The following is a 21,810-nucleotide window of genomic DNA, read 5'->3' as shown; positions in this document are numbered from 1 at the left end:
CATACCTCTCAGTTTTAATAATTTTTTTCTTCTCTTACTTATTTTTTGTTTCCTGAATCTTTTTTTCCCCTTTTCTCTATTTAAATTCAGACCAGCCATTGACCATCAGCTTTTCCAGAAGGTTATTATTATTACTATTATAAATATTTATTGTAATGCTTACACAATTATACTAAAAACCCTCAAACCATACACTTTAAATAAATGGATTGTATAGTATGTGAGTACTAAGTTGTATCTCAATAAAGTTGTTATTAAGAAACAACAAAAAAAGTATTTATTGAGTGTTCAGTATTTGTCCAGGAGTTTTCTATTTGTGTGTTTTATATATGTTACAAAAGTTTTAATTCCTGACAAGATAGGCAGTACCATTTTCTTCATTTCTCAGATGAGAAAGTGAAGGTAAAGTGAGGATTAGCAAATTGCCCAAGATCCCTCAGGTAGTAAATTAGGAAGCTGAGGTTTGAACACACATCTGATTTAAGGAACTGTGCCCTTTATTACTCTGTACTAATGCTCCCAATTAAGGCCACTTACTAAAATCAGTACAAGATTTACATTCAGTGCCCAAGCTATAGGATTACTATTTTTTTATTTTTATTTTTTTACCATCTAGCTACACTGTCTGAGGAAAGGAGCCTCTAGATCAGTGATCTCAGGTGAGGTTTAGATACACTGAGATGAAGTGGTCACCTTACTTGGGGGAATTCTTCCATCTTCAGTGAGAAAAAACAAAAGAACCAAAACTTCCAGGACTACCAACCCAGCACTGTTACAAAGAGTGAATTCACTTAGTTTCCCTCTCTTAAAATAAAGACAGACACAAAAGGTTCTAAGTTAGGCTTTCTAGAACAAGTGGCAATAGATTTTTTTTTTTTTAAAACCCAAAGCTCTTCTCTTTATAGGTAGATATCTGGTAACTTCTAAGTATCAAAGCAAATTTAACCAACAGTAAATGTTTTTTAAATGAACAAATCAAAAGAATAGGGACATCCCAGGGGGGAGAATAGCACAATGCAAAAATCCAGATGTTTACATCAAGGCACTTTGCTGTGAGTGAATGCAGAGCACAGTCCAGAGGAACTAGAATGTTGTCAGTGGGTTCTCATACACTTACGGTGAGCTGCTGTTTGGGTTTGGAGGTTTGGCTGTGTGGGCAGGTGTGGTGGGACATAAGCATGAAAAGGGAGATGTGGGACAAGATTAGGAAAAGCCTTGTTAATACACTATATATTTGGCAGATTAGTTTGAAGGTAATAAGGAGCTGTTGAAACTTTTCATTTCTTTCTTTTTTCAAAATTTTTATTTCTTTTTAATAGAAAAAATTCAACAATAAGCAAATGCATACTTAAATGAAAAAAGTTTAAAAGAGGTTCAAGATTCTCATTATGGTAAATGATAAAAATTATTTTTCTCTTGATAAGATATCAAATTTTTCATTTCTTTCTATTTAACCTATACTGCCATCTTTTTTTCTAGGCTTTTCTATTTTTTTTCCCACACTTTTTTTCTGTCTAGATTTATACCAATAGATTCCATTCCTCATCTCAGTCATTTAGAAAGTTTACTCTTATACAAGCTAGGACAATTATCATTAAAAATTTTAATATAACCTTTAACTTTACCAACATCTAGATAATATCTATAACCTTTCTTTCTCCTCATCCCCAAGTATACCATTATTGTCCATCTTACTGGGTAGAAATGCAGTAATTTATTTTCCCATATTTCTGGTTGACTTTTGGTGTGGGGAGAAAATATATATTGTGTATATGTATTTATACTTACTCTGGATTGCTAAAATACATCCTTCAGCAATTCTTCGAAGAGGGTATGTAAGAAATAAACTTTCTGAATTCTTTGACATCAAAAAATATCTTTGTTTTACCCTCAAAATTAAATGCTAATTTGTCTGGATATAGAATTCTAAGTTTAAAACTTTTGCCTGGACAACTTTTGTGATTTTGTCCCATTGACTTCTAGCATCCAATGATAAGTCTGCTGTCAATCTTCTTATTTCTTTATAGGTTATCTCTTTTTTTCTCTTCAGAGGCATTTATGATTTTTTGTTTCTCATTGTAATTCCCAATTTCAACAAGATGTGTCTAGGAGTGAGTCTCTTTTTACCAGTTTTACTGGGTACTTAGTAGGCACTGACAATCTCAATACTTGAACTTTTCTTTAGTTCTGAAGAGTGTTCTTTAATTACTTTCTATATTATTTTCTCTATTCCATTCTCTTTATTATCTTTTTCTGGAATGTCTATCAAACAGATGTTTGAGCTTCTGGATCTATCCTGTCTCTTATTCTTCTTATCTGTTTGGCCATTTGTACTGTAGCCTTAGAGAATTCTTCAATTTGATCTTCTAGATTATTAGCTTTTTCTGTTTTAAATTGTGGTAAAATATACAGAATGTAAAATGTATTATCTTAATGATTTTAAGGTGTTTAATGGTATTAAATACATTTATAATATTGTGCAACCATACCATCATCCATCCGCAAAATTCCTTTCATCCTATAAAACTGAAACTCCATACCCATTAGACAATAACATTCCCAGTCTGTATCCCCTCCCCAGATCCTGGGAACCACAATTCAACTTTCAGTCTCTATGATTTTGACTATTTTTAATACATCATATTAGTGGAATTATACAGTATATATCCTTTTGTGACTGACTTATTTCATCTGGCATAATTTCAAGGTTCATTTATGTTGCAGCATATGTTAAAATCTCCTTACTTTTTAAAGGCTGAATATTTTATTATATGTGTATATCAAATTTTGCTTATCCAGTCATCCATTGATGGACACTTGGGTTGCTTCCACACTTTAGCTATTGTGAATAGTGCTACTGTGAACATAGACGTACAAATATCTTTTTGTTCTAAAGTTTTTCTTTCTGACTTGTTTTGCTTAGCACGATAATCTCGAGATCCACCCATGTTGTCTCAAATGACAGTATTTTATCTTTTCTTATGGCTCAATAATATTCTGTTGTATATATGTACCACATTTTATTTATCCAGTCACCTATTGAAGGGCACTTCAGTTGTCTCCATATCTTGATCACCATCAATAATGCTGCAATGAACATGGTAGTGTATGTATCTTTATGGATAAATGTTTTCAAAATTTTGAGTAGACACCAAGAAATTGAAGAAGACAAAAAAACGGAAAGATATTTTGTGTTCATGGATTGGAAGAATCAACATAGTTGAAATGGCCATATAACCCAAAGCAATATACAGATTTAATGCAATCCCTGTCAAAATCCCAATGGCATTTTTAAAGTAATAAAACAAAAATTTACCATATTTGTTTGGAATCACAAAAGGCCTTGAATTGCCAAAGCAACCCTGGGAAAAAAGAACAAGGCCAGAGATATCACACTGCCTGACTTCAAATTATACTGCAAGAATGGCTATCATCAACAAGACAACTAGTAACAAGTGTTGGAAAGATTGTGCGGGAAAAGAAACTCACATACACTGCTGGTGGAAATGTAAATAGGAACAAACACTATGGAAATAGTATGGAAATAATATTTTTTAAAATTAAGGCTAGAGTTACTATAGAACCCGCCAAACCCTGTTCTGGGTATTTACCCCCCAAATTTAAAAACATTTATCCATAAAGATTTCCTTTTGGTTTTAATAATTTATCTTCTCTTTTTTTATTAGTCCATCTTGCTAAAGGTTTGCTAACTTGGTTTATTTTTTTCAAAGAACCAAGTTTTTGTTTTATTGTTTTTTTTCTATTTTTATATTCTCCATTTCATTTATCTCTCTTCTAATTTTTAGTATTTCCTTTCTTATTCTAGTTTTGGGTTTAGTTTGCTTTCCTTTTTCCAGGTGCATGAGTTGTAAAGTCAGGTTGATGGTTTGATATATTTCTTTTTTTTTTTTTTTTAAATATAAGTGCTTATAGCTGTAAATTTTCTCTGTTTATTGTAAGTTTGGATATGTTGCATTTTGTTTTCATTTTTTTAAAAAGTATTTCTAATTTACCCTGTGATTTCTTTTTTAACCAATTGGCTGTTATTAATAGAGCTCTCAATTGGTAGATTTTTTTTTTTTTTTTAGTACTTTAAAGATGTAGCTTTTATATCTACTTTTTGTGTTTCTGACAACATAATCTGTCAGTCTTCTGTTGTTTGCATACAATCTTATTTTTATGTCTGGCTGCTATAGGCTTTTTCCTACTTTCTTACTTATAACAATTTAATTGTGATGTGCTTTGGTATAATTTTATTTATTTTTCTTAAGCTTGGAGTGTGTTGAGCTCTTAGGATCTGTGGGTTTATAGTTTTAACCATTTAAAAAATTTTTCAGCAAATTTTTCCCCCCACATTTCCATCTTCTCCTATTCCAATCACATGATTGAAGTTTTTTTTTCACTTCTACTACTTACTCAAAGCTCTGTTCATTTTTAAAATTATCTTTTTCTCTGCATTTAAATTTAAATAGTTTTTATTATATCTTCAAGTTTACTAATTTTTTCCTGCAAAGGAATGATCCAGTTTCCATTAATCCTATTCATATGTATTTTTCATCTCATTGTTATTTCCATCTCTAGAAGCTGATGTGGTCATTCTATATATCTTCCATTTCTCCACCTAACTTTTTGTCTACTAATTCTAACTTCTACATTCGTTCTAGGTTGATTTCAATAGACTGATTTTTATTTTCGTTTTGATGTTTCCTGGTTTTTTTTTTTTGTATGTCTAGTAATTTTTTATTGGATTCTAGATATTGTAGATTTTATCTTATTGGGTGTAGGTTATCTTTGTATTACTATAAGTATTCTTGAAGTTTCCTTTCTGGGAAAAATACTGGAAAACAAATTTTACTTTATTTAATAAGCAGAATCAGAGCAGTCCTTCATCCAAGGCTAACCTTTTCTCACTAGTAGTACAAGGGTTTTGTTTGTTTGTTTGTTTGTTGTTGTTGTTGTTGTTGTTGTTTTGGCACTCTACCATACATCATGAGTTAGTCAGACCGGTTAGAATAGGCATTTTTTCTTAGTCAGGTTATTGTTACCTCTGTTCTTTTCATGTTATTCTTTCCCAGGCCTTGGATTTTCTCTTCATTTGCATGAATTAATTGGCATTCAGCTCAGTACTTGGAGGGCACCCTATACATAACTCCAAAATTTTCTCTGCGCTTCTCTCTTTTCTCAGTACTCTGTCTCATATATTCTAGCTACCTTTGTATCCCTAATAAGGGATTCCACTGGGCTATGTCCAGGTTTCCTTCCCTGTGCCATGACTCTCTCAAGATTGAGTCAAAGGAAGAGCTCACATTATTTATTTTCTTAATTTCAGAAATCACTGTTTTTCAATGCCTAACATCAATTGTGTTGAAATGTGTTGTTTATATATATTTCAGATTTCTAATATTTTATTATCTTTTTTTTATCGTTTTCGATGGAAAGTTAAATCTAGTTCCTGTTATTCCATGTTGGCAGGAAACAGAAGTAATTTCCGTGTCTTTCAAATACTCTTTCACATTTTCCATGTCTTTACCAGTCTATTTTATATTCTTACTGTACTTTTCAAATCTGTCTCCTAATTTCAAGTTTTTTCAGCTGTGTTTCAGCTAATTTTTCCAATAAATTTTGAATTCTAGTGGCTATATATTTCAGTATTAGGAATCCTTTATTATTCATATAGTTTCTACTGCTTCTATTATTATCCTTTTGTTATTCGTTATAAACAGACCGATGTTATTAACATTATAAAAATTTTTCTGTCACTTCTAGTTTGTAGAGCACAGATTCTCTCTTTTGTTGTGTCTACAAAGTTTCTCTTGTGGTTATTTGTTCCGTCATGTGATTCGATTTTTTTTTTTTTGACAGATAATCTTAGCCAGTGTTTTTTTTCTGTTCATTTTGCTTAATTTTGTTTGTAAATTAGAAGAGTTGCTATCTATGGTGTCTGTGTTATAGATGCAACCATACAGAACAATTTTATATTTTCTTCTGGAGAATATAAGGTATTACTTGGTTTGGGATGGGATTTTTTTTTTTTTAAAGATCTGGCTAGTATTTACCAAACCATGTAAGTGGCATAAATTATGACCCCACACTTGCCTATTTTAAACTTACTTTTAATTTCTCATAGAATAGGTTTTTTCCTCCCTCTTATGACTGGTTTCTTCACTGGAATCTACATATTCCAATATGTTCCATCTTGAAATAATAAAATATATTTGAATATCTGGCATTCTATTTTCTTTTATCTTTCAATTCCTTAAAATTATAGTTTATATTCACTCTTATCCATTTCTCAATAATCAACACTACTAAAATGGCTTATTAAGGAAAATTTCAGAAGCCCCATTGAATGATCTAATACAGCCTTCATCCTCTTTTACATCTGTGACATTTGATGGTGCTGACTGCCTTCCTGATTCTAATGCTCTCCTTCACAGTGCACATTCTCCTAGTAGCAAGAGGAAAATGTCATTTAAACAAAAACTCTGCACTTAACCTTCTAATGAGCGAACCATTATATATATATTTATATATACGGAAATAAATGTTGATACCATTCCCATCCAGTTATAGATATTGGTGAGAAAAAGCAAAAAGAAGGTTTTGAAACTATTGCCAATTTTTCCTATTGCTAAAGGGTAATTTAGTAAATGCTACTTTGTTTAGCAGAGTATATTTGAGTCTTTAAATATGTAAATATAGACCCAAAGTCAAGAAAGAGGCGAGGAACAAAATCATTCTGAATAATAAATGGAAGGAAATTATATTATATTTTATTTTAATTTTTCAATTACAATTGACATTCAATATTATATTAGTTTCAGGTGTACAGCACAGTAGTTAGACATTTATATAATTTACAAAGTGATCGTCGCTGATAAGTCTTGCACTCACCCAACGCTATATATTGTTATTACAATATTATATTACCTGAGTTGTACTTTACATTCCCATAATTATTTTGTAACTGCCAGTTCGTATTTCTGAATTCCTTGATCTTTTTCACCCAGCCCCACGGTCACCTTCTCATCTGGCAACCATCAGTTTGTTCCCTGTCTCTATGAGTTTGTTTCTGTTTTATTTGTTTATTTTGTTTTTTAGATTCTACATTTAAGTGAAATCATATGGTTTTTGGTCTTCTGTCTCATTTATTTCATTAGCATAATGCTGTCATTCATGCTTTCACAAATGGTAAGATCTTATTCTTTTTATGGCTAAGTAATATTACGTTGTATATATGTAGCACATCTTTATCCATTTGTCTTTTGATTGAAGCATTTAATTTATTTTCATTTAAAGTAATTATTGATAAGTATTTAATAATTATCATTTTATTAAGTATTTCCAAGTGTTTCTGTAGCTCTCTCTTCCTTTCTTATTCTCTTTCTCTCTTCTCTTATATGTTGATGACTTTCTATACTGTTGTGTTTGGATTCCTTTGTCTTTATTCCTTGCAGATTTTTGATATGTGGTTACCATGTGCTTCAGATATACCAAGCTATGTATATAGTATATATTTCAAGTCAATGGTCATGTAAGTTTGAAGGCATTCTAAAATTGTTACCATTTTACAGACCTCCACCATGTTTATGTTTTTGTCATTATTTTTTACTTCTTTTGTGTGTATCCCTTAATTTACTGTTATAATTACATATGATCTTCCTATTTTTGCCTTTTAATCTCTGTACTAGCTTTAGCATTTGTTGGCCCAGTGCTTTTATTATGTGTTTACCTCTGTCAGTGAGAAATTTTTTTCTTTGCAATATTTTCTTAATCATATTTTTTATTTCTTCTTTTTCTGTTTAAAGAAGTCCCTTTAACATTTTTTGTAATACTGATTTGGGGGTGTATAGCATAGTGGTTTGATATTTATATAAGTTACAAAGTGATCATCCCTAATAAGTCTCACACCCACCTGACCCCATATAGAGTTATTATTATATTACTTGAGCTGTAATTCTTCAGTTTTTTTCTTGTCTGGGAAGTTCTTTATCTCTTCTTCAATTCTAAATAATAGCCTTTTGGATAGAATAATCTTGGCTGTAGGTCCTTACTTTTATCACTTTGAATATTTATTGCCAATTCCTTCTGGCCTGCAAAGTTTTTGTTAAGAAATCAGCTGACAGTCTTATGGGGCTAACTTATAGGCAAATAATTGTTTTCTTTTTCAGCATTTAAGATTCTCTCTTAGTCATTAACCTTTGATATTTTAATTATGACGTGTTTTGGTATGGGCCTCTTTGGATTTATCTTGTTTGGGACTTTCTGTTTGGGATTTCCTGGACTTGTATCTCTATTTCCTTCTCAGGTTAGAGAAATTTTCAGTCATTATTTTTTTAAAACAAATTTTCAATCCCCGCCCCCCCTCCTCTCCTTCTGGTAACCCTGCGATGCAAAAGTTGTTATGCTTGATGCTGTCCCAGAGGTCCCTTAAACTGTCCTTACTTAAAAAAAAAAAAAAAACTTTTTTTTCTTTTTGTTGTTCCAATTGGAGTTTTAAGTTATGATGTCTTCCAAATTGCTAATTTGATCCTCAGTTTTGTCCAAACTGCTGTTGATTCCATCTAATGTATTCTTTATTTCAGTTATTATTCTTTTCATTTCTGATTGATTCTTCTTTGTTTTCTATCCTTTTTTTATGTTTCCTGTTACTTTGTTGAAGTTGTCACTGAGTTCATCTACTCTTCCCCTAAGTTTATTGAGCATCCTTATAACCCATGTTTTGAACTGTATATCTTGTAGATTGCTTGCCTCCATTTGGTTTAGTTATTTTTCTGGAGTTTTGTCTTATTCTTTAATTGGGGAAATATGTCTTTGTCTCCTCATTTTGGCTGCCTCCCTATGTTTGTTTTTGTGTATTAGGCAGATCTGTTACATCTCCCAGGCTTGGAAGGGTGGTTTTATGTAGTAGGTGTCCAGTGGAGCACAGTGGCACAGTCTCCCTAGTCACCTGAGTTGGGTGTTCCAGGGGTGCCCTTTGTGTAGATTGTGTGTGCCCTCCTGTTATACTTGAGACTTTATTGCTATTGGCACATCAATAGATGGGATTAATCCTCAAGTTGATGGCTATGAGGACTGGCCATGACTTGTGGACAAACTTCTGAGCAGGTGTTGACCCCATCGAGTGAGAATCACTTTAGCAGGGCTCTGGTGTTTGCCAGTCCACCCCTGGGTGTGTCATTTATGGAGCTAATTGATAGTCCTCTGGTGTGATCTGAAGCCAGCCATTGGATGTGTTGTTTCTGGGCCTCTGGGGAGGGGTTCTGGTGGCTCCAGACCACCTGCTAAGAGCTACAAAGTGACTGTCAGTGGGTAGCTAGGGTAGCTAGCTGCCTTTATTAGGCTTGGAAGTACCTGGAAGACTTTATGCTGTGAATGAAGGTTGCCTTCCATTATTGCTGCTCTTGGTGTCATTTAGCAAGAAGTACAAGGTATCTCTAAGCCAGCCACTGGTTCTTTGGTGTTTGTGAACCTGTAAGAAATTTTAAGAAAGTCCTCAGATGGGTCTGAGTTGGCCATTTTTGTGGATTAGCCTCTGAAAAAGATTTGAGAAAGCTGTGTTCACCAGTTTAATAGTGAGATCGGATTTTGACTGCACCTGCTAGCTGTGTGGGGCAAGGGCTCAACAAAGTAACAATGGTGACTGCCAGCACTTTGTCTCAGAGAGAGCTGCTCCTCCAGTCATTGCCCTGAAGTCTGACAGCTAGCTCCTCTGCATATATCTCTGGCACTTTTCAAGCTGATATCCCTTCACAGGAGCTTAGGGCAAGTGTTTGTAAGTGAGTCCGTGCTCTAGCTTTTTAAGAGGACACCTGCGTATACAGCAACCTTTCATCTCATCAGAGCGTCCCTGCTGATTTTCACAGCCAGATGTAGTAGGAACTATTTGTTCTGGCCCCGGTAGTTCAGAATAGGGAGCCCAGTATGAGGCTGGGACTTCTGTAGCCAAGATATCCTTCCCAATTATTAACCACCATACCTGGTTGTGGGTCCACCCCATATCATACCTCTACTCCTCCAACCAGCCTCTATGTGATTTTTTCAAATATCCTTAGTTAGAGGAGTTCTGTTCAGCTAGTCTTCAGGTGATTCTCAAGGGTGATTGTTTTATAATTTACTTGTAATTTTGTTGTGGTCGTGGCAAGAGGTGAGCACAGCATTTACCTACTCTGCCATTTTAACCAGAAGTAGAGAATTACATTTTAGCAGGGAAAGAGAAGGAAGGGAACCTCAAGAAACAAAGAAACATAGAAAGGCTTGCAGGAACTTGAAGGAGATGAAAGCCAAGCCAAAATAACTTAAGAATGGACACTGCAAATAGTTGCCAGTGAAAATCTTCTGTCAACTACTAGCTTGTCTCGGGTACTTGTGTGAGTCTGGGGCCATTGTGAGGACAGCCACAGATCTGATTTCTGAGAGCTAATGAAGTTTAATGTACAAATTAAGGCTTCGGATGGCAAATTTACTCAAGTTGAAATTCATTAAAAATCAGTCAGGACTCTTTTTTTTCCAAGACTCACATTGTCTGCACTGCTTCAATTAAATTTCTTAAAACAAGAACAAGAAAGAAACTTTATTCTAGACACAACAAACAATGCTACCTTAAACCTCAAAAGAAAGTTTTATATAGACCAGCATGATGCAATAGCACTTTCTTTGATAAAGGGAATGTTTTCTATCTGGATATTTAAGAATGGTAGCTTTTATTCACATGTAGCCATTGGTAACTTGATATATGGTTAATGTAAGTAAGAAACTGATTTTTAAATATTTTCTAATTTTTAATTAATTTAAATAACACAAATGGCTAAGAGCCAAGCAAACTTTTTCTGTGAAGAGCTTTTGAGGGCCATATATAATCTCTATTTCACATTTTTTGTTTTTCCTTTTGCTTTGTTTCTGTTTTGTTTTCACAGTCCTTTAAAATTATAAAACATTTTAAACCAGTGAGCTGTTGTTAAAACAGGCCTCAAGTACCTGAATATACATTTCTCCAAAGAGGACATACAGATGGCCACTAGACATGTGAAAAGATGCTAAATGTCCCTAATTGTCAGAGAAATGCAAATTAAAACCAGAATAAGATGTTATCTCACAACTGTCAGAATAGCTATGATCAATTAATCAATAAATATCTGCTGGTGAGGATGTAGAGAAAAGGGAATCTTCATGCACTGTTTCTGGGATTGCAAACTGATACAGTCGCTATGGAAAACAATATGGAATTTCCTCCAAAAATTAAAAATAGAGCTATCTTATGACCTAGTAATTCTTATGATCTAGTAATTCCACTTCTGGGTATTTATCCAAAGAAAAACAAAACACTTATTCAAAAGGATGTATGCACCCTTATTTTCACTGCAGCACTATTTACAATAACCAAGATAAAATGGCAATAACTACATTCTTATCAATAATCACTTCAAATGTAAACAGATTAAATATTTCAATCAAAAAACAAGGTAGATGAATAGTTAAAAGAACAAAACCTACATATATATATATATATATATATATATATATATATATAGTCTACAAGAGACATACTTCAGAGCAAAAGACACACAGACTGAAAGTGAAGGGATGGAAAAAGATTTCATGCAAATAGAAACAAATAAACCAAAAAAAAAAATCTAAGGTAGATACTTAAATCTGACAAAATAGACTTTAAAACAGAGGCTATAACAAGAAACAAAGAAGTACACTACATAAAGATAAAGGGATCAGTCCAACAAGTGGATATGAACCTTGTAAAAATACATGCTCCCAATGTAGGAGCAACTAGATTTATAAAGCAAACATTAACAATAACAACATGCAGGGAGAGACTGACAGTAATACAGTAATTGTAGGAGACTTTAACACCTCACTGATATCAATGAATAGATCATCCAGACATAAAATCAACAAGAAAACAGCAGCCTTAAATGACATATTAGGTTAGATAAATTTAACTGACAGTTTCAGAAAATTTTACAACAAATACAGAACATACACTCCTTTCAAGCATGCACAGAACACTTTCTAGGACAGATCACAAAACAAGTTATGCCATTAAAAAAATCTCCATAAATTTAATAAGATTAAAATCATATCAAGCATCTTGGACCACAATGGTATGAAACTAGAAATCAATTACAGGAAGAAAACTGAAAAATGCACAAACACATGAGGGCTAAATAACCTGTTATTAAACAATAGATAGGTTAACAAAATTATCAAGGAAGAAATCAAAAGATGAAAATAAAAACACAACAACCCAAAACCTCCAAAACCTATGCGACATGGTCAAAGCAGCTCTAAGAGAAGTATTCATAGCACTTCAGGCCTATCTCGAAAAAGGAGAAAGATCTGAAATAAACAATCTAGTCTCACACCTAAAGGAACTATAAAAAAAACAAAATAAACAAAGCCTAAAAAGAGTAGAAAGAAGTAAATAATAGAGATCATAGCAGAGATAAACAAAACGGTCTAAAAAAACAATACAAAAGACCAGTGAAACCAAGAGCTGGTTCTTTAAAAAGATAAACAAAATTGACAAACTTTTAAGCAGACTCATCAAGAAAAAAGGAAGAGGACCCAAATAAATAAAAGCAGAAAAGAAAGAGGAGAAGCAACAATTGACACAACAGAAATAAGAAGAATTGTAAGAAAACTATGAACAATTATATTCTACAAGTTGGACATATTAGAAGAAAATTTCTAAATCACACAATTTTCCAAGACTGAGTCAAGAAGAAACAGGTCTGAACAGATCGATAACTACTAATCAAATCAAATCAATTATCATAAAACTCCCATCGAACAAAAGTTTGGACTAGATGGCTTCACAAGTGAATTCTATCAAACATTGAAGGAAGAATTAAAACTTTTTCTTCTCAAACTATTCAAAAAAATTTAAAGTAGGGAAGGTTTTCAAGCTCATTCAATAAGGCCAGCATTACCCTAAGTACAAAACCAAAGATGATACAAATAAAAAAAAATATATATATATATAGGCCAATATCCTTGATGAAATAGATGCAAAAATCCTCAAAAAATAATGGCAAACTGAATTCAGCAAAACATTAACAAGATCATACATCAGAGCAAGTGAGACTTATTCCTGGGATGAATAGGAAGCCCAGAAATAAAAACTTATGCCTATATAGTCAATTAATCTATTATAACATAGGCAAAAACATACAATGAGATATACATAGTCTACTCAATAAATGGTGTTGGAAAACTGGATAGATACATGCAAAACAATGAAGCTGGATCACACTCTTACACGATATACAAGAATAAACTTAAAATTGGTTACAGGCTTAAATGTAAGACCCAAAACAATAAAACTTCTAGAAAAAAACATAAGCCATGAACTCTATGATATTGCTCTTAGTAATGTTTTTCCTGATATATCTCCTTGGGCAAGGGGAACAAAAGAACACATAAATTAATGGGACTACAGCAAACTAAAAAGTTTTTTCACTGTAAAAGAAACTATTAACAAAACAAACAAAAAAATCTTATTGAATGGGAGAAGATATTCACCAATGATACATCTGATAAGGGGTTAATATCCAAAATTTATAAAAAACTTATACAACTTACCACCAAAAAAACTCCCATACAATTCAATTAAAAAATGAGCAGAAGACCTGAATAGACTTTTCTCCAAAGGGAACGTACAGATGGCCAATAAACATATGAAAAGATGCTCAACATCACTAATTATCAGAGAAACACAAATTAAAACCAGAATGAGCTATCACCTGTCATAACATCTATCGTCGATAAGTCAACGAGCAGTTTTTCTCAAGGATTAGAAAAAAGGGAAACCTCATACAATGTTGATGAGACTGCAAATTTGTGCTGCTATTAAGGAAAACAATTTGAAATTTCCTCAAAAAAATTAAATAAAACTAACTTATGACCCAGCCATTCCACTTTTGGGTATTTATCTGAAGAAACTCAAAACTAATTTGAAAAAACATATTCAACCCTATGTTCTCTGCAGTGTTATTTGCTATAAGCAACCTAAGTTCCTATAGACTATTAGACGATAGACTATTGACTAAAGAATTGGTGGTAAATGTGTACAATTGAATATCACTCGGCTATAAAAAAATTGAAATCTTACCATATGCGACACTATGGATGTACCTAGAGTAAATTACACTAAGTGAAATAAGTCAGACAGAGAAAAATAAATACCACATAATTTCTTACATAGGGAATCTAAAGAACAATATTAACAAACAAACAAAACAGTATTAGACTCATAAATACAGAAAATAAAGTGATGGATGCTAGATGGAAAGAGAGGGCTAGAGGGCTGGGTGAAAAAGGTGAAGGGAGTAAGGAGTACAATTGATAGTTACAGGGATGTAAAATACTTCATAGGTAATATAGTCAATAATATTGTTTAACAATGTATTGTACCATGTGGGTACTAAACTTATCAGGGGAATCACTTTGGAAATTACATAAATGTCTAACCACTATGTTGTACACCTGAAACTAATATAAAATAATATTAAATCTCAACTCTATTGAAAAATAAAAATAATAATAAATAAAATAAAACTTTTTGGTTTCTCTTGTGACAAGGAGAAGCATCCATTGCAAAGCTCTGGTAAAAGCAGCCATTGCTTTCTGAGGATGTGATTTTATATATTAATTTCCTGCTAAAGCCTTTTTCATGCCTGCTTCTTACCTAGGGAGAGTGGTATTTTAGTTCTTTTCTGCAGATGTTTATAGCAACCTTCTATCTGTAGAATGGCCCAGTTATGTTACATTTATTTTTATACTTGGTGACTCTTAATAACATTGGAGGCAAATGGAGGGTGAGTGAACAATTTTCCTATCTTGATTCAGTGCAAACTGTGGCTAGCTAAGTGTGTGTATACCTGTGCTTCACTGCTGTTTGCCACTTCTGCTGGGGTAGCCTATGCCTCAGAACATGCAGCTCTATGCCTGAGACAGCCCAGTAGCTGAGGACACGGGCCTCACCCAGTTGGCTTGTGCTTTGATTGTGTCCAGTGTGGTGGAGATATAGTCAGCTACTAGTAAAGGAGTATTCAGATTTTGGTAGAAATGCCTTCAATACATAAAGGAAACATTTATGGTGAAATTTCACGGTTGTTTTCCTAGAACTTCATTAAAGTCTCTCACAGATGCGGCCACTTGAGTTACTAATCCTGAAGGCCAGAATAGAAGAGAATGCTAGAAGCAAAATGTTGGAGCCCAATTATGTTTCTCAGCTGGAAGCAGCAATGACAAATAAGCAATCAGAGTCCATAACTGGGTACAGCCAGAGTAGCCTGAGCACTGAGCTTGAACAAAGAACACAGGATGGCATGGTGCTGGCTGCAGGAGAATTCCCACTTCAACATCAAGACAATCTTCTTGCTGTTGCTGAGTTTTATGACTGTGATGTCATTGAACACTGACAACAACAAAGCTGTTATATCGTAAATGAAAAGGCCTGAAAACTAACTGAGGAATCCATTATTCCAAAACTAGAGCTTGTCATAAAAATCATTGGTCATTGATGTCTCTGCTTCTGAGTAGGGCCTTGAGGGAAAAGAACTGTGAAAATTGGGTTTAATTTAGTTGTTTGGATCTGGACATCTTTATAAGTAGAAAGAATTAAATTGGTCATATATGACCTTGTATCTCAAGGAAATCTAATCATTCAAATAAGATAGTTTAGCCTCTTGCACAACAATTCCTCCTATTCTCTTTAAAACGAAGCCCTGACTGACTACATTTTACTAGAGTTTAGAGAATTGTAATAGTTGCATTGTTTCTTTGGTTACACACTTAAAATACATTACAGATTTGCTCAACTGAAATTGCTACCTGCCATTAACATGTTGTTAAATGAAGGACTAATTTCAGCACTCAAACTAAACCACGAGAAGGAACAGCAGTGCTTGCAAAGCAAGCAGTGATAATGGCATAAATCCTTTTTTTTTTTTTGTCTTCATCTCTTCATCTGTTCACCTGACAGATATTCACTGAGCAGCAACTACACACCCATCCACTGGGTATCAGAAATATAATGGAACCCTAATAAGAAGCATCATTCTTGTCCTCATGGAGTTTTGAATTGCTGATAGGAAATATGCTTTTCTTTAGTTTCTTTACCTCCTGATTAATTCACTTCATTTCTATTGCACTATATGACACTTAGTTCAAAATCATCTTGGCAAGTGAGAGAAGCTGTAGGGGAAACAGCAAGAGATACAATCAGCCCATCTTTGCTCCCTTACCACAGTTAAGTTGGGATGATGAGGTATCTAGAAGCATCCTTAAGAATTCCAGTTCAAAGAACTAATATTTATTTGGTACATTTTGCAAATTGCTGAGAATGGTGTAGAAGCTGACATGCAATGAAGAACTAACTCTTACTATATGAGAGTCAGAGTGAATTTTATGTAACTCTGGAATTTCTCAACTGGAGTATTCCCATGAAATTTTATATTGCATTACCTTTGATGGAGTGGATTAAGTTGTTTTAATTACTACTGACACTTGGTGTTTTATACATTATAATTAGCTTAATTTTTGTACTTTTCCCTGACTCGGTTACACCAAAAGTCTCAATTTTTAAATAATAATGATAAAATATATCAGTTTTTTTAGTTAATGTTGATTATATGCTCATCACAGCAGTGGAGAAATTCAACAGGACCAGATCATATTTTTTCTGTGTCATGACTGTGAATTCAGAAAGCCTTGACTTTCAGGGCTTTCACACAGCCAATGTATCAAGAGCAATTCACTCTATAACATCATGCTTCCAAATTGTTATTGTAGGGAATGGAGGGCAGAGGAGTGGGGCATGTAAATAAAGAACAAGTAAGAATTTCATAAATTGATTTCATTTGGAGGCTTAGGTTCACAGAGGAGATATAGTCACTCAAATACAGGCTTTGCTTAGAAGATTTTCAGAAGTGTGCAATGCCATGAACTTGATTGAGCCCTCCTGTATTCATAGCATTGACAATTTCTGCCCATACTCCTTCCCCTGGGATGCCAAGACAACATGTGGTCTGGCATAGTTTACTTATAGTGACAATGGGAAAGAATATTTGAAATCCTGAGTGTTCTAAAAATCTAGTCACATTATTATGCTTTAAACAAACCAATCATCTGAATTTGAAAAAATATAGTATTAGAAAATATTTCATATTTAAGACTTAAAAAGTCAATAAAAAGTGTTCACAAATGCCTATTATTTGATTTTGACAGTGAATGTGACATGTAGGAGCTACCAGGGCCTCAGACTAGGCAATGAATCAGCAGGCAATAATGAAAACAAATGCTCAGGTGTAGCACTCACTATGTCCCAGCACTTCACAGTGATTCTGGATATAGATACTACTATTATTCCTATTTAATAGATAAGAAAAACTGAGTAAATAACTTTTGAGCACACACAGTTATTAAGAGATATAGTTGGTATTTAAATCCAGACAATGAGCCTTCAAAGTTTATTTTTTCTAAACATTATTTTGTAGTTTCTCTTGCATTCAGCTTTCATTTTGCTATTTCTCTCTCCTCTGCCCCTCATATTCACTTGCTTCTTGTTTTCTCTGCATTTTTTCTCTTCCTACTTCTACCAAAATCTCATTTGGCTCCTCTCCTCATCTTTGCTTCTTTTCTTTGTTTTTGTTTTTCATTTCTCATCTTTGTTCTTTCTTGCCTGGTATTTGTTTCTCCCTCAGTCACTGTTCATGTTTTTTTCTCCTTTAACTGACTTCGCCTCTACATATTCTTGAGCATTCTCTATGTTCTTAAAAGTCTTTTTCTGTAAAGTAAGGTGTGCATGGCACATTCAATAAGGTTGCTTACTCATCTAGCTTTATATGTGTATATACACAAAGTACTACATTATATGTATTTAGTATTCTTTGAATAATTTAATTTAAAAATTCAAGTTTCTTCTACTTTTAACAATAATGTAACTAAAGATTACTATATGGTTCTTAATGATTATATTACCCTCCTATGTCTTTTTTCTTTTTTATTTGATTAGTGGAAAAAGGAGAAGAAAGGAATTTTTATCCATGAACTAGAATTAATTTGAAAATTTGAGTGTAATTTTATTTGGCAAAAGTAGATTTCTCCTTGTGAGATGAGGATGAAATATATGCATTAGAGGAGTTAAGAACCACATTGCCCAGGAAAAGAAAGTATAAAGGTATTCAGAGTATCTTTATGATCAGGTAATCTTTAAGAGCTCTTTTAAATCTGAGGCAAAACAACACCATGTAGGAACATTAATATTAGTTACACTTTTCCAGCATACTCTAAAAATGGACTAGTTCTAAATAAATCCACCTACATAGGTCCTGAGAGACAACTGGAGAAACTACCGTATTCATCTGTTGCCTTGGATTTGATCTCACTTCAGCAAATATCCACAAGTTCCTGCTATATAGAGGAAGTGGGCTACCAGAAAACTGAGGCTAGATCCTTGCCACAGAAGAGCTCAGGATCAGGGTAGAGACAGATCCCTGCAGTTCCCCAAGGAACAGACAGTAAAGCTATATTGTTTGCTGTGCTGCCCACTCAGCAATTAGAGGGATATGAGAAGGCTGCACAAGGAGGCAGCATTATGAGTCACCTGCAAATATATCCCAGTTTATGTCAGTTCCCTGCTTCAGCAGCAGGATCATTTATATTTTCCCTATAAACCATCTGTTGGTTTAAATGTTGGGATTTATTTGTTTTTCTGTTGCAGAGGAGATGGTTTTCATAGAGGTAACTAGAAATGCCTGGACTTTGACAGAGATCCAGGAACAAGGAGAATAGGAAGCTTTCGAAATTCTCTCTCTTATTGTGTGCAAACTTTCTTGACCAGCTAAAAGTCTACTCATGTTTCAAACCCAACTCCAAAAGAAACAAGCAGCTCCCAGTGGGGTCACCATATGGACATCTTAGTTGGCTTTCTGACCTCTTGGTTATTAGCAACTGATGGTTAAAATTAAAGACATAACTAAGAAAGGCTGATTCATAACTTATCTCATCTTTTCTGCACACGAATAATCCTTCTAACAATTCATATTTAATAGAAAAACATTTCAACAGTTATAGAAAGAGAGGAGTAGAAACTATTGATTGGTTTTATGCATGTTTTAGTCTGGGAAAAAGAGAATCTGGTATGGAAAATCAAAGAAAATAACAATCTGAAAATGTGAATATAAAGATGAGAGGTTTAAAGTCATGTGTCCTTTATCTCCTTGAACACAAGTGTTCCAACAGTACATTAATATGTAATTTCTCATGTATGTATTCATTTCCCTTAGAATTTGAAGTCGTATTTTCCCAGCAAGTTCTGTAGAATCTGAGTGTAGTGAAATAATAAATATTATACTAGGTTTTAAAATCATAAATATATAAAAAAACTAATTTTCTAGTTAATGATTACAATAGTTAGAGTAGCAAAAATATATTATTTTCACAGATGGCAAAATAAACATATGAAAAAGAAAAATGAATCATGGCAAAGTGATTCTCTATCTTAGCTTATATTTTATGCCCAGGTTTCAATCTCAATAATTGGGGGATTCAGACTTTTATGATCTGGACACTATTTCCACTGAGATGAGAGGACAAAACAGGTGGTGTAAATCCAGCTTAACAAAATTCTGAATGCTAGAACTACATTAATAATAATGTAGCTTCACTAATAATTAGTTATACCAAATAAGCTTAATCCCACTTCCTTCTCGTGTCCCTTAAGATATATGTAAACAGCCATGTTATTTGTCCTAAACTCTCTCTTCTCCATATGAAACTTCCTTAAAAGCTCAAGCAGCTCTAGCAATAATGGAACACCCTTTTCAGTTTGGTCTTGACATTGACTCATTTATTTGACATCATTCGGTGCAAACTGCCAGTAAAACCAAAATTTTCAATGGGTTGGGATTTAAGTGAGTAGCCATGTATGGAGTAAGGGAATAGGAAAAGGGGTGAGAGGAGAGAAGCACTCTCACAAAATGGATGCAGAAAGACTGTGGGCCAGTCCTTTATAATTGGCATGTCTGGTTTTTCTCCAGCCGATAGGAGGACCTGCAATTCCTCTCAGACAGCCTTTTCTGTCTTTTGCTTCAGTGAAAGTAGTTCCCAGATGGCATATCTCTAATTATTGTCTAGTTTTCATATAAGCATCTATTTTCCAACATCTGCCTAGCTCTCGACACGGTTCTACAGAGCTGACATTTTATCACTGACCATTCCTTTCTCTTATATATTTGTTTGTTAATCCACAAACAGTAGTCATGTATGGAGAAGAAACGATCAAATATGAGTTTATTCAACATTTAAGTGTAAATCTTTGGTCTACCTGTGAAATCAGGTGACAATGCATCTTTGCTCCACAGAATCTCAACCATATTTTTTAACCCTTTGTGGGATTGACCATTCAATAAACACATAATGAAGTCCTTCAACAATTTGGCTGTCAGCATATAAATATCTAAATAGGATGGAGTCTTTCTGTGGCTTCGGATATGATGCTTCTATTACTCGCCAGCTACAGTTGCTGAAAGTCATGAAAATTCCTCTTTTACAGGGCTGGGAAATCATAAATCATGCTCAAAGGTCTCTGTAGCCATATGAACTGGGATCATGAAAGATCAAAGCCACAAAGCCCCTCCACTGATGCCTTTCGTTGTCCAATAAGCATTTAAATGAGTGTATTCACATATGTCAAGCTGATTGTAAAGCTGAGGCTCTTCAAATTATTTTGTTTTATGCAAAAGGAAACTAAAAGTTCCTTTATTGGTATGTTCAGTGAGGATAGGACAGAAAATAGGAAGACTTGGCATAAAAATGTGAAAGTGATACTCTCAAAAGTTACTCAGATAAATATGATCTTATTCAAATATAGGTTGTAAGTCCCAGGAATATTCTATAACTGATTTAATACCACTCTTTTTGGGGGGAAAGTCACAAAAGTCAGAGGTAATCTATATGAGTGCAGTGGATTTGAAGAATAACCAAAGTAAGAAGGAAGTATGTCGGGAGACAGTGAGGACAGAGAACTTATGTCTCTCAAGCACCATGCATTGAGTCAGGGAAGTGGAAATGTGGCCTGGTATATACTAATATCAGCACCAGCACTTCTGCTCTCAGGGTGGCTAACATAAGGGAGTTCTGGGCTCTGTTGCAGTTTTGTCACTGCTAACTTACTTTATTATTTTATACTCATTTTGTAATTCCTCTGGACCTCATAATTGTTCATACACCTTTATAATGAGGGTATTGTGCCTGAGAAACTGCAAAGTAACTTCTCAAGTTTAAGAATTTATTCCCCATGGTTCTTAAGCTGAGTCCAATGACATAAGAAAAAAAATGGTTACAGACACATTTTTTTAAAATTTATTTTCTTTTTTTCTCACCAGAGACCCTTCTGGTTGTAGATTAAGGTCGTTTAGGAAACACTTAATAGATCTCAGCTTTCTGAAACCCTTCTGTTTAGTCTTCAGAAGTACTGGAGCATTTATTCCTGTGCCTGCTTCTTTTCAGAAAGGGACACCCAAGCAATCTAGATGACCTGATGGAGAACCACACTGACCATGCATATTAAGGAACATTCTTCTTGAGGCAGGTTAACATACTTTGCTCAACTAACATGGACCTCCTCTTTCCTTAAACCTCTTTACCTGCCTTTCCTGAGATGCACCAGCACCAACCTTCTTTCTTCTCCCTAAGGAAAGCTCCTCCCCGTTTAAAATCTCCAAGCCATGGGATTGCACTAGCCAGGAATGCTCCTTCTCACTTCTTTTCATCCAGATCCTAGTCACTTCC

Source organism: Rousettus aegyptiacus, unplaced genomic scaffold, assembly GCF_014176215.1.
Source record: "Rousettus aegyptiacus isolate mRouAeg1 unplaced genomic scaffold, mRouAeg1.p scaffold_m13_p_13, whole genome shotgun sequence".
NCBI lineage: Eukaryota > Metazoa > Chordata > Mammalia > Chiroptera > Pteropodidae > Rousettus > Rousettus aegyptiacus.
This window is presented reverse-complemented; position numbering follows the sequence as displayed.